This window comes from Syngnathoides biaculeatus, chromosome 11 (genome assembly GCF_019802595.1).
Source record: "Syngnathoides biaculeatus isolate LvHL_M chromosome 11, ASM1980259v1, whole genome shotgun sequence".
NCBI classification, from domain to species: Eukaryota; Metazoa; Chordata; class Actinopteri; order Syngnathiformes; family Syngnathidae; genus Syngnathoides; species Syngnathoides biaculeatus.
In genome coordinates, this window is record NC_084650.1 from 11,193,504 (window position 1) to 11,207,593 (window position 14,090).

Genomic DNA, 14,090 nt, shown 5'->3' on the forward strand with positions numbered 1-14,090 from the left:
GGAAACCGAAGTGCCCGGCGAAAACCCACGCAGGCACGGGGAGAACATGCGTACTACACGCATGGAGGGCCGGGATTCCTCCCAACCGTGAGGCCAACGCTTTCCAGCTGCGCCACCGTGCTGCCAATATATAGAATATTATACAAGAAGCGCAGCTCGTCGTCGCAGTGAACTCGCAGTTGCTGCTGGTTAGCATCAATGCGCAAATATACAGAAATAAATAGCCCACGCTAACAACAATCCATCATTTTACACCATGACGCTGTAAAATTAGCTTGCGCTGTTGTCGTTGTTTGGAAATGATGCCCGTCTGCCTGATCTCCTCGCTACACCGTCACAACCTCAAGAAAGTGAAGAGAAAAAGAAAAGAAAAATCACCCCAGCGTAACCCTGACCGTTGAACTCGGGCTCGTAAATTCTCTGCTCGCTGGGGTACCTCGGCGCCACACTCCCAGGGGAACGCGGCTCTGCTTCTAATTGCTCATCCTCCTTGAAGCAGCAGCGTTTGGGTCGTATACATCTGTTTGGTGGGTCGGGGGAACATTTGTCGGGGTGTCTCTGTAGACCCCGTGTCACGTGCTGTCAGAATGGCGGTCTGACTTGTGAGCATCTCTCACTGGAAAACTCAAATAACTCATTGTGCCATGTCTCTTAATGGATGAGCCATATTTTATGCTGAAATATATATATATATATATATATATTTTTTTTTTTTTTAAAAGGAGGGGGGACTGTTGCTAACCAAAACAGCAGCACCTACTGATGCGTGCTAAAGGTTTCTCTGATGACTTCGCATTCTAGCAGACTGACGTTGTATGTATGACAATGTTGTAACATCGATGTTGAATTCAGAGCTGTTGAATTGAATTTATTTGACGATTTCTTCATCTTCTTTTGAGCTGCTCGTTTGTTTTATTTCCCTAAAGTTGATTGTTTGAGGGAGGCTTTCATTTGTCTGAAGTCGATAGTTGCTTAGAGGCCGTTTTTGTCCCTAATGCCTTGCCAAGTACCCTTGAGACAAACACCTCCCTCAAGTAATGATCAACTTACGACAAATACATGCCTTGCCAGTATGTTTACGATGTTTGTTTTATGTTGAAGATCACTTGAGGGAGGCGATGCACTCACTGTGATTTGACGGCCGCGTACGCACTCGCAAATCCGCACAGTCGAGCACGAAAAATCACGCGCAGAAAAATTTGTTCCGAGTAGAAATACATAGATATTGAAAGACGTCGCTTATTTTGTGTAGTCTTGACATGAATTTACGTGTTTACTTCATAAACAAGCCTGATCCTAAACAAATCAGCATTCACCCGGAAACAGGAAATGCAAGTATTGAGCGTGTTCGGAAGCGATGCCGAGCACGCGTTCCGAGCTTCTTCACGTACTGACAGCGCGTTTACGTCGAAAGTGAGCCACGTCAAAGGAAATTCAGTTACACTGAAAACATTTCTGGGATATAAAACAGGTCATGTTTCAGTATCTAAGTATAATAATTATTAGAATGTGATTTACCTTGACTTGATCCAAGTTCGAACGTTAGACTAGTCTGTCCATATAGCTAAATGCGAACAGTCTATGTTTAGTTTTGAAACAGAATGTCTATTGACCTCTTTAAAAATGTCTGTCTCAGTCTGTGCAGTGTCAATAAATTGCGATTATGGTATTAGGTAACAACTACATACTCGGGTATAACAACTCAGTAAGTTATTTTCAGGTCTTGAGATTCCATCCCGAATCACACCCGCAACTTTATATCCGCGGGCATGACTGGTGAGTGACTGGTGATGGCTTGGAGTTAACGATTAACTCGAGGGGGTTGGCTGGCAACCAGTTCAGGGTGGACCCCGCCCTCCTCCTGCCCAATGACAGCTGGGATTGGCTCCAGCACTCCTGCGACCTTCGAGAGGATAAGCGACTCAGAAAATGGATGGATGGATGGATGAGAGCAGTGTTTCTTTGTCTTTGCTCATTTCAGGGAGGCATACAGTATTTTTGTGTCAGAGTAATTGCACGAGGGGGTGTTTTTAAATTTAATGATTTGAGTTATGCATTTGTCATAAGTCAATGAATATTTAAGAAAAGAGTTTAATTTCCTTGCTTTTATGATGGTGTTTCTCGGTCTTCAGTTGATGGTTGCTTGGGGGAGGCATTTATTTCTTCTTACGTGATGATTAGTTGAGGGAGGTGTATTTTTTTTTCTCTTGATTACTAGAGGAAAATATTCATTTGTTGTGTCTATTAGTGAGATACTAACGTCCAGGTTGAATTGTTGAAGCTTATAAATTCAAATACTAGCATGACATGGAACCGGTTACACAATGAACATGAAATGATTTTTGCGGACGTTACGATGACAGAGCTATTCGTGCCGTTCATTATACACTTGTGTGTATTTTTCAGCAATATGAACTCCAGTAGGAATGGTCGGAGAGGTTGTAAGTGAGCTGCCGGAGTGACTTTATTTGAACGAGCCTCGTCCGATAACCAAAATGGCCGCGCTCCACCAGTGGCTGCCATCAATGAAGCCAAAGTCGTAATAACGTCAGTGAAATCCCGCATGACTCTCGCTGGAATTTGGGGCGTTCCTCCTCCCAAATGCCATAAAACAATTGCAGGTTGGCAAATATAAAAATGTTATGTGGGAGAAAAAGAGCAGAAATATTGCTGCAGCACGAATCAGGAACACAAACAACACATCAAATATGTCCGCTGACATTTTAAAAGAGACGTTATGCTTTTATTCCGTAGCTGAAAACGGCTCCCAGGTGTCTTCACAACATATCTGTCAAAACTAGAGACTGTTTTAAGGGGATGATGACGTCTCACCAAAAAATTATCGGCTGCATTACCGTGACGACTGAGAATTGAGCTTTGTGGAAGTGGAGCCCAGAATGTCCCCAAAAAAAAAAAAAAAAAAAGCCAGCACTCTTTAAAACAAATCCATTTTCATCAAGCAAAAAAGTTTTTTCTCAATGCAGTTTGAATAAAACACGACAATGAACTCATTTTCACTCACGGAGGCAGCACTTCATACACAAGGACCCTCACCAGTAAGTCAACAACTTCATCAAGCAATCGCTGCTAGCTAACTTTAATCTGCGCATGGAACAAAAGTCAATGCAGCTCTGCTTACCTTTTGTCTTTGACACGTTAGTGTTTCAGATGGTGTAGTAGCCCCACCGTAGCTTGGGAAAGGGCGATCCTCACCCAGCCTATCTGCCAAGTCAGGCGTGGAGAAACTCTTTGTGGTTACATATTAATGGGACGGAAATTCAACTTGCTCTTTGACGCACACTTGAAGAAGTTTTGGGGAAATGTCACAGAACAAGATCCCAGATACAAGCGGCCGAAATGAGTTTCCTCCGCGTTGTGTCCGGGCTCTCCCTTTAAAAAAATGGGGTGAGAAGCTCGATCATCCGGGAGGGGCTCAGTGTCGAGGTGCTGCTCCTCCGCATTGAGAGGAGCCAGACGAGGCGGCTGGGGCATCTGATCCGGATGCCTCCCGGGTGAGGTGTTCCGGGCACGTCCCCCCAGAAAGAGGCCCCGGGGACAACTCGGGACAAGCCGGAGAGACTATGTCTCCCGGCTGGATTGGGAACGTCTCGGGATCGCTCCGGAAGAGCTTGAAGAAGTGGCTGGGGAAAGGGAAGTCTGGGTATCCCTGCTAAAGCTACTGCCCCCGCGACCTGACCTGGAAAAGCAGTAGAGGATGGATGGATGTCACACTGGATAGTGGTGCAGGCACTCTAGAGGACTAAAGCTAAATAGGTAAAGTACAATGAGGGGGCGGGACGGTGGGTCAGCTGGTAAAGCGTTGGCCTCGCCGTTCTGAGGACCCGGGCTCGATCCCGGCCCCACCTGTGTGGAGTTTTTCATATTCTCCCAGAGCCTGCGTGGCTTTTCTCCAGGCACTCGGGTTTCCTCCCGCATCCCAAAAACATCCAACATTAATTGGACACTGTAAATTGCCCCGAGGCGTGATTGTGAGTACGGCTGTTTGTCTTTCGGCAACCAGTTCAGGGTGTACCCCGCCTTCTGCCCATTGACAGCTGGGATTGGCTCCGGTTCTCCTGCGACCCTTGTGAGGATAAGCAGCAAAGAAAACGGATGGATAAAGTGCAATTCAAAACAAAATGTCCAATTAATATATCCCCTTAAAAGTTTTTTTTTTTTTTTTTGCACTGTTGCTCACTTGACTGCAGCAGTTTTTCTGCGCGTAACTCCGAACGCAGAATATTCCCAAAGGTGGTGTTTGCCTTGGACACGCTTGGACTTCTCGCAGGTTTTTTTTTTTTTTTTTTAATTTTATTTTATTATCTTTTTGACACCTTTTTGAGTGATGACGCTGGCAAGCAACTTTGGAGTGCGTGGTCACATTTGCGGGCGACGCCGCGCCGCTGGAAAATAGTCTGTGTTGATTTTGGTTTGTCTCCTGTCAGGATGCATGAGCAATTAAAACGTGTCTTAAGGAGACTTCCCATGAGAAGCTGCTGAGGGAATCGGTGGAAGTCTGACGCGGCAAACACGCGGCAGATTTGATCACGTTTGCAAAACATTGTCACTCACAGGAAATCATGGAAATAGTCATAATCCGTGAAATCACATTTAGCAAGTTAGCAGGCGCTGGACTGTGGGCCCATCAGAATTGTTCTTATGTTGTCATACACGAGGGAAACGTCTCCCCCGCAAAAAAAAAAAAACAAAACATTTTTTTCCCCTACGTGTTCATTTTGCAATAACAAAACTATGAGAAGCTTACTGAGGCTGTTTCCATGGTAACCGTGTAGCGCGGGGGAAAAAAAAGAAATGGAGACCAAAAAAAATAGCATTTTAAAACATACCATCGTTATCAGGCGTAAACCCCGTACTGTATGGCCTACAATGGTCAATTTCACATTTTTGTCTGTTGTGCATTTTTCCAATTTCATATTTTTGTCTCTCGTCCATTTTTGAATGCATTATTAACTAATTCAAAGTGTTGAAAGCTTCAGAACAAATCCATTAACCCTCTCGGATATTTCAGCTGAGAAGTGTCAAAACATTCAAATTTAGCTTCAAAATTCGATTCTATTCTATTTTTTTTGGGGGGGGGGGGCAATAACGAGTGAAAAAAGTGAAATTCGATATATTTGCAAAAGCGTTTTCTATTAAAAATGAGTCACGGCAATGCTTCAGCGGAGTGGGAACTAATCAGCCACGAAGGTCGTCTTTGCGTGCAGATTCATTTCTGCCCGTTTCACAAAGAAATCACACTCCGTTTCCTTGGCAACCTGCGGGCCGGCCAACATAGCAAAAAATGTAACGGGAAGTCTGAGAAAAAATAAGGACATTACTCATATATGGATAGTGTAGATACAGAATAATTGTCCACGTCAACAAACTACTAGTGTGAAAGAAGAAGAAAGAGCGCCACCTGCTGGATTTGTTGCAGCCCACTAATAGAAACTCCCCACTGACTCGGGTCAGAACGTGCCATGTTCCGTGTTCCACGTTCCATGTTTCAGATTGATGACAATGTGCTCCACCCAGTTGTAAGCCACAGTCGAAAGTGCAAACTTTAACACGTCTTGTGGGGTTCGAGGACTCAGTCCAAGCATGTGTTCCGCATCACATGCCGGAATTAAACGGCCAGCGGTTCGATTAAACCTAGCGGTAAGCTAAAAATCATGTTCGTAACGATTGCACGGTAAAAAAAAGTCCAAAGTGCTTCCTTGAAAGGTTCATTTCACCGCTGTTATAACATATCAGCAGCACCTGGAACGACGACGTGGGAGCGTGCACGCAATTGGACGCCGGTTCAGTTTCCCAAATAAGGACCGTCAATTTATCCAGGATTTAGCCGCCTTTGCTCGCTCGCCGACTGTACGGTCGTAAAGGAATTTTTGGGGGGAACCAAAAGTGGCAAACCCCTGTAGGAAAATAAAGACACGCTCTTTCAGCTCAGCCTAAACATGGCTGAACACATAAATAATGTGAAGTCTGAGTGATGGAGCGCCTTTTGAATTTGGCTATGCTAGCCATAACATAAATGGAAAGCCTTCCCAGACTGCAGCTGGGTTTCTACTGTACTTTACTGGACTATACTGTACACCCAATGTCAACAAACAAACAAACAAACAAACATCTATCTAATTATGTCCAATTATTCACTATCATAAATGCTTATTATTTGTCGCTGTATCATACTTGGAGGTGTTCCTAATATTTTGTCCCTCTATACATCCATTTTCTTAGTCGCTTGTCCTCACAAGGGTCGCCGGGAGTGCTGGAGTTTATCCCAACCGGAGACAGACAGCCGCAGCGCTCACAAACACACCGACGTGGCAATTTTAGAGTGTCCAATTAATGTTCCATGTTTTTGGGACGTGGGAGGAAACCGGCGTGCCCACCCGGGAAAAAAGCCACGTAGGCACGGGGTGAACATGCAAACTCCACACAAGCAGGTCCTGGGATTTAACCCGGCACCTCAGAACTGTGAGGCCAACGCTTAACCAGCTGATCCACCGTGCCGTCCCCTCTATACAATGCAGCCAAAATACTAAAAACATACCAAGCACAATAATTGCAACTGTAAATTCATCCATCCATCCATTTTGTTAGCCACTTATCCTCACAAGGACCGCAGGGAGAGCAATCGCAGCGCACATGGAAACAGATAACAGTCGCACTCACAATCACACCTCGGGGCAATTTAGAGTGTCCAATTAATGTTGCACGTTTTTGGGATGTGGGAGGAAACCGGAGTGCCCACCCGGAGAAAAGCCACGCAGGCACGGCCAGAACATCCAAACTCCACACAGGCGGCTCCGGGATTGAACCCGGGTCCTCGGAACTGTGCGGCCAACGCTTTACAGCTGATCCGCTGTGCCACCCAATAAAAACCAATTAATTTGTGATGTAAAATTCAAACGTTTCTACAACTCCAAAAATGTTGCGGTACCCATAAAAAAGAAAATACGCTCATTTGAAAGTTGCACATGATGTCTTTCCAGTGTCCGTTGCCTTGCCCTCCACATCCTTCTTGAGTGTCTTTAGTCAGTTCTGAGGTCTGATATTTTTTTTGTTTCCATTTGAAATATTCATTGGAGAAAGATGTGCAAACTTGTTTCATGAGAAGTCCCGAAAGGTTCGAAAAGGCCAACGAACGGACTCGTCAGGAAAACGTATCGCTGGCTGCTCACTGGCATAATTTCCCCAAACGTTGGCATTCACTTTTGCTGTTGAAAATCTCTGCCCTTCGTTTCCTGCTCTTGACCGCCACTCTGTACTTTTCACCCTCTTGAACAAAAACTTGGCAAAAGAACATACGAGCGACGGCCGCCGGCGTGTTCAAACACGGTGAGGCGAGTATTTTGCGCTTTGTTTCTTCACTTTGGTGTACGTGCACTTTGTCGGGTTCCACCCACTTGCGCAACTACAAAACAAAATGATCCTCTTCTGTGGAACACTGCCTTAACTCAAACTGCACATGTTTTGTCATTTTTAGCCCTATATACAGTGAGGAAAATATGTATTTGAACACCCTGCTATATTGCAAGTTCTCCTACTTGGAAATCATGGGGGGGGGGGGGGGTCTGGAATTTTCATGGTAGGTGCATGTCCACTGTGAGAAAGAGATCATCTAAAAAGAAAAATCCAGAAATCACAACGTATGATTCTTTTTTTTTTAAAGATTTATCTGTGTGATACAGCTGCAAATAAGTTACTATTTGGTACAGTAGCCTTTGTTTGCAATTACAGAGGTCAAACGTAGTTTTTCACCAGGTTTGCACACACTGCAGGAGGGATTTTGGCCCACTCCTCCACACAGATCTTCTCTCAATCAGACTGGTTTCTGGGCTGTCGCCGAGAAAAACTGCGTTTCGGCTACATCCAAAGATTTTCTATTGGGTTTAGGTCTGGAGACTGGCTAGGCCACGCCAGAACCTCGACGTGCCGCTCCTTGGTTTTCCTGGCTGTGTGCTTCGGGTCGTTGTCACGTTGAAAGAACCCAGCCACGACCCGTCTTCAATGCTCTGACTGAGGGAAGGAGGTTGTTCCCCAGAATCTCACAATACACGACCGCGTCTTCATCTTTTCACGGAGCCATCGGCACTGGGGGCGATCTGACTGTAGCTGTGGAATCAACCAATTTGATTCAAAATTTACATGAAATTGGAGTCAGCATGCACCTGCCAGCACCTCTGATTAACCCCTATCCAGTTGTTTTTTTGTTTTTTTGTTTTCTTTTATCCAGGGTGTGTACTTTATCCGTTTTGGTTTCACTTCGTTTGAATTCACTTTACATTATATCGTAAGGGAAAAAACTTTTTGAAATCAAAACAGCTTGAAGGTGTAATGGATCTCGTTCCATTTTGGAGGTTCCATTGTTTTACTAACTGGCTGTGACAACCTTGCACACGTAGAACTGGAGTTTTTGTATTAGTGCAGAACTCCTCAAAAATAAACAGTGGTGTATAATCTTGCCCTTGAAAAAATGCATCTCAAGGGACAGCTCTGCCAAATAAAGCGCATGAAAATTGTGTATTAATGTGCTCTCGAGAAACAAAGACTCCTGCCAATGAGAACGCCGCAAACCAAAAAGAGCTTCAAAGAAGGGTCAACAGGAGTGGAGTTTGTATCGGATTCATCAAGCGGGGAACAACAGCAAATACAATAACTACATCTGAGCACTGCCAGTGAGAATATGATATTTCCTCAGATAATGAGCAAAAAACACCCCAATCATGGTTGCTGCCTTGGCTCCATCCACATAGCAACATTTTCACTGAAAAGGGAAAACCTTGACGGAGTCATGAAACTGTTGGGCAAAAACAGCACTGACAACAGGACCAAAGACTTTCTATTGCAATGCGGGGTTGAATCTCCTTATAATAATAATAATAAAAAAAAAAACCAAACAGGATGATGCAATATGTGAAGGTGGTTCAATGTGTTGCATGGAAATACTCCAAAATTAAACATATAAAAACTTCCACTGAGTTGAACCTACTTCAACTCAAAAACAGGTTGTTAGGATAGATATTGTCTCAGTTACCTTAAAAAAATAAACTGACTAGTTTAAATGTTATTTAACCGATTGTTTGATTTTAAAAGTAACTAGGATTACTAATTACTTTATGAGTTCCAGCCAGCAGCTGCATGAGGCACATTTTTCCAAGATATATCATTTTGATACAACTTAAATGTGGACACTAACTACTAATAATTTGACCGCTAACATAACATTTTTGGCGCTAATTTAGCACTAAGGTAACGCGGCGCCAACCTTAGCGTAGCATGCTAATTCGGCACAACAGGTAATGGCGGCATGATCTTGCTTGTCATGGCCGCACACACTCCAGGAGAAGATAACCCTCACTATTTTCACGAGCAAGATCTGTCTATCTATCTATCTATCTGCAGTAACAATACATGAAATATAATAATATGATGTCATTCAAACTACATTATTTGTGTCGTTAGAAAGCGTGCGTAAATGATCCGTCCTGGCGGGTTTTACACCGTGAAAGTACACCATTGTGCGTCTCTTTGTGGGGAACATTTATTACACATCAGCAGTTTAATTGACTGGGATTTATTTTGTTGCGCATGTCGCGACGGACGTGGGGGTCTTTACTGTGAAGGGTTAGTGGTGATTAAACGAGGCACTCAGGTTTTGTTTATGGCCTAAATAAAACCACAAGAGAACCACAGTGATAAGTAAGAAACAGATTTGTGGCCCTTTTTTTTTTTCTCTTCAATATCTTGGAAATAATAGCTCGGCATATAAAAAAAGCTGGCAACTAGCTGTCGTCTTTAATAACCCTTATGTGTTCCTAATTCGAAAATAGCGGCCATTTATGAGTCATGTTGCGTTGCTGCTGGAGAATTTGCTGTCCCGGCTGAGCTATTCAGGAGCATTTGTGCGATAATTCTGGACAATACGCCGATTGATCACGTCACAAAAGTGAAGTAACGTAATGTAGCGCGTGGAGTACATGAGCAGAGTGAGTTTATAGCAAGACCACCAAAGTATATATATATATATATATTTTTTTTTTTTTGTGTTGGTGTTGCATATGTCATGCATTTCATTAATTATGAAATTAAAAAATCGTATGGTGTTCTGGAAACGGAATAATCGGGAAGATCAATCCCTATAGTCTTGAAGTCAGATGTCAGGTCAAAACCCCATAGAGCATGCATTTCACTGACAGAAGACAAAAGTGAAGGCAACAAGAAGAGAAAATGAATGTTTTTTGTTTTTAAATGGCCAAATCAGGGGCCTGATGATTTTCATACATTCATCCACCCATCCATCCATCCATTTTATTAGCCTCTTATCCTCACGAGGGTCACGGGAGTGCTGGAGCCTATCCCAGCTGTCATCGGGCAGGAGGCGGGGTACACCCTGAACTGGTCGCCAGCCAATCGCAGGATACATAGAGACAGACAACAGTCGCACTCACAATCACACCGAGGGGCAATTTTGAGTCTCCAATGAATGCAAGTTTTTGGGATGTGGGAGGAAACCCACGCAGGGACGGGGAGAGCGTGCGAACTCCACACAGGCGGGGACGGGATTTGAACCCAGGTCCTCAGAACTGTGAGGCCAACGGCCTGCAGCTGCCGCCGCCATGCATTCACGTAAAAAAAAAAAAAATAACCACGCTGCCCGTTTTTCAGTCTAATAAAGTCAGTTTTTCTTCTTACTGAAGACATGAAACATAGATCCGTTTGCTCATAAAAAAAAAAATACCACCAGCAGGTTTGCAATCTTTCAAGTAAAAAAAAATGTCAGGGAAAGATGATTCGGTACCGCAGCAACGGGGAAGTGGGGGGGGGGGCAACGTTGCTCTCGTGCACTTGAAGGTCACATGAGAGCTGTTTGTTTATTTTTTAATTCCGTGCTTCTTTTCACCGGCTGCCCCCGCCCCCTCACATTCAAACAGACAACCACCAGAGCACAAGGTCACGTGCCCCCCTCCCACCTTCATCACGCCTGCGTGCCACATGGACAAGTAGTTGACTGCGGAGCCAAATGTAAATACAGCTCTTGTTGGTCTTTCCCTCGAACAGGAAGTCAAGCTGGGCTACCTTCATCCATTAGGTGCTGGCAAATGAAAAGACATAATTCACATTATTAAGCCAGTCGGGACAGAGGTGGAGGTGGAGGTGGAGGGGCGGGGGTCGAGTATCGGATTGTCACACATGCAAATATTGCAAAAGTCTCACCCTGCCTCCTGATTGAACGTGTCAGTACGTCCTCAAAGAGTCAGACATGAACTCCAGCTGCTTGTTTTTGCTGATAAATGTTTGCTTTCGTCTCCCAGTCGTAAAAAAAAAAAAACAGCTATTTTTTTGACTGTCCAGCCTTGAAATGTGAAGAATTTCATGCAGGGTTCATGGACTTTTTCCAAGGTGAAATTACTGAGCCCATTTGAACTGTCCTGCTAACTACAACTACAGCACGTACGCAAATAGTTGTTGGTGTAGCCAGGCAATCGCGTTGTTCAGTCGACTTCTAGTTCCAGGAAGGCAGCCGCTTCCTTCGGGCGTTTCTACAAGTCCATTACGGTCAGCGTAGCGGGAGCCGCTGCGCAGTTGAAGATGTAGTCTTGGAGCATGCGGCTTCGTCCGGAGCGGAGTTGCGATAGTTTTGGATCTTGTCGCCCGCGGAAGATCGCTTTCGGTTTTGTCCACCTCGGGGCTAGGGTAGCCACCAAGGATGACTACCGGTTTGCAGCCAGCCAGCGCGTCTTCAACCGCCGTTCGATGGAGCCTACGTAGTCCGTCTCGGTAAGCTTGTGCGTCGAACACCCCGTGTCGGTGGGGATGTCTTGACGGTATTCACGGAAATAACGGCAAAGTAAGTGCGGTTGAGGTGGTTCGTTTGACACCTGATGGCACAGGTGCAGGGGAAGCTGGCAGCGTAGCAGATACTGCCGAGCGAGTAGTTAGTTGTGTTGCTTCACCGGTAGGATTTTGGTCTCACGGTCCAGGCGGTCCTCCTTAGCCATGGCCAGGCGGCGTTCTGCCGAGTCTGGAGCTTTTTCCAGTGCGATGGCTTGAGCGAGGGAGACCACACTGGAGCGCCGTAGTTGAGGACGGACCTTCCGATGGGTTTGTACGTCACGGTGGGAGTCTCAGCGCTCAGACCCCAGTTTGAGCCGGAGATGGCTTTCAGTATGTTGGTTCGCAAATGGTCTCTCCGATAAATCAAAGTGTGGAGAATTGCCACAAGTTGGAAACAAATTCCAGTCAAAAATTGCCTCCAACATTGGCTTGATCCCTACACTCGGAATTGTTATTAAAATGTATCTTCCAAAGCAAGTTTCGCTCCACCAGCGTGAATTTTGATAGGCATGTCTATCGTGAGTAGAACCACAAAAAAAAAAAAAAAAATCTCAGCAAGCCATCCCAAAATAAGACAAAGAAGGTTTGATCATCTGCAATATTTCATTGTGGCCATTTCCGGGAGGACACGTCCTCGAGAGTTTAGTTGATTACTCCAAAATTTGAACTCCAAGACAGATGGATGATGACAATTGAGGTTTTTCATCACAATCTGTGGATGGAGTACAATTTTGTCTCACGATAAAACACGAAACTGTTCTGTTCTGAAAGATTTGCACTTTTAGCCACGTTATCCAATTAGGGCACTAAGGCAAACTTCAGGCAAAAAAAAAAAAAAAAAAAAAAGTTTTGTGAACTCAATGGGAATCCAGCAAAAAAGTACTAACCCCCCCCCCCCCCCCCCCGACACTAACACACAAATCTGCAATTTTCCATTGCGGAGCCCCGCAGCATTTCATCCCCGATTATGCTCATAAATTTCACGGCTGTGCGCAATACTAAATAACGCCGAGCTGTTAGAGCCGCACAGGTGTGGTCAACGTCTGTCGGGATTTAGCCGCCGGTAGTCAGACTTGGAGGTTTGCCAAAGCGTGTTAAACTGCAGGCTATTTCCAAGGCCTAAATTGTATGGCCGCCATGGAAAAATACGGATGAGACACGGGAGTAAAATTGGAGTGGAGAGGAATCGAGGATTCTACTCAGACTGGAGAAATTGGATATGTAGACGACAGCAGAATACAAGAAACTGGTAAATAAATGAAGCACAAAAGTAAATTGGTTTAGCAAATGACAACACGAGCGGATTACGTTTCAGGAATTGGGAACATCCCAGGAGCTTCTTTAATTTGAAATCCGCCTGATCTTCCTTCCTGCCCGTGGACCAAAAGCCAATTTCGAGTCAGCCGGGATCCACAACACCTCCGTCGCGCGGTCCCCGGTCGACGAGGAGTTCAAGTTCGAGTTATGAGTTCCGTTCCCGCGGCGGAAAATGGATGTAGAAATTGGGCCTGCTTTAACACCGGAGTCGATTCATGATTATAATAAAAGTTTGAATGAAAAACACTTTGAGATCATAAATCTGAAGCGCTAAAACAAAAAACTGCCACATGATGATGTATTCTTGCGCCGCTACCCTAGCTAGTTCATTGCAGGTTTCGTTTAACCTCGAAACATTGTGGATCAGTACCAGACTACCTTTTTATCCAAAGACTTTAGGAACTTTGGGGGCATATTTTTGAAAAAAGCTGAGTTGAAGCCCAGATCAGATGGTTTTTATTTATTCATTTATTTCAGGTTTGTGTGCTCTGAGGTACCACTACCGCGACCACTGCATTGACAGGGAAGTCCTTGGACGTTTTCAAGTGAAAGGTTATCGTTCAGTTCAGACTTGAAAAATAAAGAAAGGAGAGGTCTTCAAATGAAAACAGAAAGTTTGACTTTTGTTCTCTGATGGGAGAAATAAACTTAGCTACACTGGCCACAAACCTCGCCTCGGGCTTGCTTTTTACGAAAGACTCCCCGGACATCCAACAACGGTATCGACCTTTCGAGCTACACATGCTAACTATTTGCAGGAAATTGACCCAATAGAGGACACGGACTGAATGCGCATCTTTGTTCACTCCCACTTCATTATATATTCGTGGACTGGACCCCTCCCTCACACCCATCCTTGCCTTCTTGCCTAGAGTTGAACTTCACCTTCAACCCCAATCTAAGATGGTTACGTCTAATAGAGCAGCAAG